Source organism: Anas acuta, chromosome 5 (genome assembly GCF_963932015.1).
Source record: "Anas acuta chromosome 5, bAnaAcu1.1, whole genome shotgun sequence".
Classification (NCBI taxonomy): domain Eukaryota; kingdom Metazoa; phylum Chordata; class Aves; order Anseriformes; family Anatidae; genus Anas; species Anas acuta.
Window position 1 is genome coordinate 4,744,074 of NC_088983.1, and position 5,008 is coordinate 4,749,081.

The following is a 5,008-nucleotide window of genomic DNA, read 5'->3' on the forward strand; positions in this document are numbered from 1 at the left end:
CAGACATCCCTGGGAGGGAAAAGTAACTAAGTCCATTTTTTCTTGAACAGGACACCTGCCCCAGGCCTGCACACCGCCAGAACACATCTCGGATCAAAGCGACTGTCAAGAAACACTTGCAGACATCATGACTCAAGACATCCCTCTAAAACTTAGTGGCTCAACCCACGTCCTGCTTTCTGCTTAACACAGGTTTTGCCAGCACTAACAAGAGCCAGAGAGACCTCTCCTCTTACTCCTCCTTCGTAAAAAGAGACACGCTCACTGGCTAAACCAGCTATCTTTGCCCTCAGAGGCTTCCAGAAAAAAAAAAAAAAAAAAAAAAAAAAAAAAAAAAGGCATTAAGAGAAAAAACAAATTTACATGTTAGAAGACAAAAACCGGTCCTAAAATAAATAATAATAACAATAACAACACATGTAATAATAAATTTAGGAAAATTTCCACTGGGAATCCACCTATCAAGCACCTAAAATTGTACGCCAGTATTCATACAACAGATTGAGGCTTGGAGGTCTCATTTCAAGATGTTTCCTACCAGGCTCGGGACAGCAGGAGTGAAAGCGATTTGGATCAAAAATTCCACACAAGAGCAAAAATCTTTTTAGCCTGAAGGTTGCTTTTTATTTTTTTTAAATGAGAAATTAAAAACACACACACAGGGAAACAAAGTTAAGTTAAATCTAGCCCAGCTTTGCACATTTTAACAATTCACTCTGCTGTCTGTAGAACACAGCAATATAAATATTGCTATCTCTGTTAAAATGAATTATTGACAATTTTAATACATGTTGCACAGTACATATTAATATAGAAAAATACATGTTATCAGCAGTGTAATGTTGACCATGTACTAATCCATTCCACCTGCTCAAATATTAGTGCAAATAATTATATATTTGTAATGCATCATTGCTGTCTAGCTCGAATCTCTGCCTCCAGAATAAATGTCTCTTCTCTGAAGTTGTTTGTTATTATGAGTAAAATGTTATATATTCATACTCAAATTGACTTTGGGTGGATAAGTGAAATGAGCAACCTTCAAAAATCCACTTGCCTAAGACTTAGCAAGTTATTTTAATGAATTGTTTACAGTGAAATGAACGTTACAAAAATGCTCCAAGCACAAGTTCATGCTGGCTGGCTTCTCTGCAACACCCAAATACTATAAAATGACTGCCTTCACCTCGGTTCGTGCTGCCAGTTGAACTGTAACCGCGTCTTTCAACGGGAGTTACTGACCTTGCTTTGGCTCTGTCACCGTGCATTTATCCAGCGAGGAATCAAGCTGGGGGTCACCTCTCTCCAGCTTCACCTCTCTTTGCAGACAGGGAGGTGGCCTCCAGGAGGCCGGGCACTCGGTGGAAGAGCAGCTCCCATCCCCAGCAGGCCGATGGTCGAGGTGGGAAAAGCAGATGAACAACAGAGAGAGGGAAGAAATCCAGGCAGAAACAGCCTGTGAGCAGAAACAGCCTGGATTTAGAGTCCCATTTCACACCCAAAAGGCTCTGTGCTTTTTAGTCTTTCCTCTCCTCCAGCCCTGCTTAAATCCAGGTTAGAGAAAAACAAACCTGCACGCCAAAGCTTTCAGCAACACCAGTGCTGCCACGATTCCTGTTGGCCTTCACACACCACGATCCCCAAATACCATTTGTTTTTCTTTACACCCTGGCTCCAGCAGCCTTATGAGACCATTTTGGTTTTCAGTGAAAGAAAACACCAGCTTTCAAAGAACATCACGTACTGTAAGATGAACTGAACAACACAGCACCACGAGCTAAGTGTCTCGTGAGACCAATTCTGGCCCTGCAAGGATGACTAAACGTGGTTTGGAGCTACTGGACCCTTTGGAGAGCCTCGAAAGGACAAAACAAAGTCTCTTCTTCAACACAGAGGTGACACAAAGGCCTCACATCGCCCTGTACCAAGGCTACACAAGATGGGGAGGACGAGGGCAGGCAAGGAGTGCGTGTGTTGACCCTTCCCCGCAGGGGTGTTATCAGCAGGACAAGGACGGGCTTGAGCATGGTGAGGGTAGGAACTGCCACAGCTTGCCACTGGGATGTCTTTGCAGCCTCTGTTCCAAGGTCCCCTCCATCCTCAGAGGGGAAATCACACAGACAGACAAGCAGGATTTAGGGCCACTCAAAGGAAGTCCCAAATTGATTTTTAATCTCAAATCACTATGAAGAATTTATTAAAAATAAGACATTTTGACTCTCAAGCATGATTTTTCCCCCCATTTTGGTTTATTAAGCCATATTTAAAGATACTATTCAAACAGGTCTCATCTTTAAATCTCACATTAGTTTTCTGGACATTACAATGGGCACTGGAGATGCACGACAGCTTTTCCCCATGGCTGGTCCCTTACATGAAATACCTCATACAATGCACTGCACAGCCAGGCAATAGGGGAGAGCACATTGAAACTGACCCACAGAGGTGATGGAATATGGGGAAGGTAGCAAGAAAAAAGGGAAGGGAGCCAAAATCCTCCACCAACCAGGCTACAAGTGGCTGAAGAACCAATGCAGTGTGCGTGTAGGGGTCTTTAGAGGCCACGCTGCAAAGTTAAAGGGTTTGCTCTAGTAATGTTGTGACACTGGGGAAGGGACTGCAGTCCTGAGAGATCTGGAGAGGAAAATAGGACACAGAGAAGTAAAGCTAATAGAATAAGAGCAGAAAGCAGGGCTTCCACATAGACTAAAGGCTGTATTGACACAGGATAAGCAGTGCCCCATACAAGTGAAAAGAAGACAGGCAAACACAGCTGCTTCTCCACTCAAAGATAAGCAGAAGACATAGTATAGAAATCTCCTGCCACCAAAAGAAATTAGGAGAGAGGAGGAAAAAAGAAAAGAGAAGCTAAGCAGCGAACATGACTGGGCAGGCAATCTCCCTCCCTCCGCTCCTTTGAACAGGTGTGGGAACAACTGAGAAAGAAAAGCCAAACAATGTGCCAGCCTGTCCACTCCAGGTCCAGAGAGAAAATACTCCAAGGCAGATAGCAAGACACAAATCTGCCTCTGCTTACGAGTGGGGGTTGGGGAAATGTTGCCTTGAAGCCAGTATCTAGCAGAACAAGAGGGCAGAAGAGATGCTCCTGCCTTTCTGATGTCCTCTAGGAGAGCAGCTTTTGGCATGGAGGGCTGGTTTATCCAAAAAAGCAGAGCCACTGCCTGCATCTGGAATTAAATGAGCAACTACCATGATCCCTGCTTCCTTCACTGAGAAGGAACGAGCAGCTCAGCCTGGACTGGTTGTCCTGTCCATGACCAGTTTAACTCCAGTGCTAATCCAAAATGGGATAGCTACTGCAGCAAAAGTTTAATCCAAAGAGCACCACTCCTTTTTGGAATTTTTTTGTGACATCTCAGTACACTGGATTTACTGCCATGCGTGGACTGCCTTAAGAAATTTGGAACTAAGGGTTTCTGAAGAGCAGGCCAATACACACCTGGACCCACAAAGGAACCCAAAGGCCTCTCCCTTTTCATGGCACTTCACGAGATGCAGCTTTTTTGTCACCCATTTGCCACATTTCCTACAGAAATGGAGCGATTCAGACAACACTCAGTCACAACACCCCAGCACTAGCTAGCTAATGGAAGATTCCTCCTTGGGCAACAGAAATTTGTTATCTGTGGCAGTCACACGCTGAAGCAACCAGTTATTTAAAGTGACTTAGTGAAAGCTGAGAGGACAAAAAAAGAAAAAACAAAATCCAAACCAAGTTCTCTTATTGATTGTGAGATTAAGGAGACCTGCCCCCATCAATACTGTGCAGCTCTCAAGTCAGTCACTTACCATTATCCAGATCACTGCGGTCTTGGAAGAAATAAAAATAAAAATAAAAAAAGCAGCTCAACTCTGGCAATTTTTCCAACCATCCAATCAGACTGCACATAGCTGAAGCATTTCTACTCACGGCAGAAATACACAGAGCTCACGTTTACAGCATTATTACCTGTACTTCAGAGCAGACTGACACTCGAGTATGGAAACCCGTTTGCTGTTGAATCCAATGGTTTTGAGATGAACAAGCAGCTCCAAGGCAAAGTGTTTTAGCCAGTCCCCCTCCTCCGGAGGCTTACTTCATTTCAGGATGGGGATGTAGCTGAAAAAAGACTAATGCCAATCCTGCTTATTCTCACGGGTTGATGTGTACGTCAGCTTTCTATTAACCACGCTTTAACCTCCTTCTTCCATGTGCCATGTTATTTCATTTAAAGTTGTTCTCCATATCCTTTTAATTGATGTCTTCACTTCTTACTCTTTCTAAATATCTAGATCTTCTCCTTTTCCAAGCACTTCCACTTCCCGATTTCATTTTTACTTGCACTGAGAAGTATTCTCACAGAGCCCCTACTCCTCCTTGCACTCTGCGTGCACGCAAACATTATACAACACCAAATAATGTTACAAAATTATAGGACTTCTAAAAACACAGCTTATTTTCCAGCCTACAACAGTTTACAATTGGTGAAAATGGCTTTGCAGTAGACAACATAATTACACACACATTCACACACCTCCTCTCAGGCATCCATTTGGCTGCCAGCCTGCTAAATGCCAATGTTCTAGGAGCGAGCATTAGGAAGGCAATACTTTACTTCATTACACCAACGTTAAAATGCATATTTGTATTTTGGATAACACTTTATTGTATTCAGAAACCAGCGGAAATATTTTCCCAAATTACACGCTATAATAGCTCTAAACTTAAAAATGTGTGAAAATTATAGTTCCCTGCCCCATCCCGATCCCGGTTGTATTGCAAAGTGAACTTACTGACAACACCGTCTCCTCTCAAAATAGAAACTCTGTGTGTGTGTGTGCCTGGGGAGGTTTTTCAAGGAAAGGGGAAAGGGAGAGCTCACACCAGTGATAAATTTGGTCAGTAAAGTTACTTTTATTCTTTTTTTTTATTTTTAAATAGAAGGGTTTTTTACAATGGAGTATAAAGATATTCGTAGAACGTGGAAATGAAATGAAAAAAAGTATC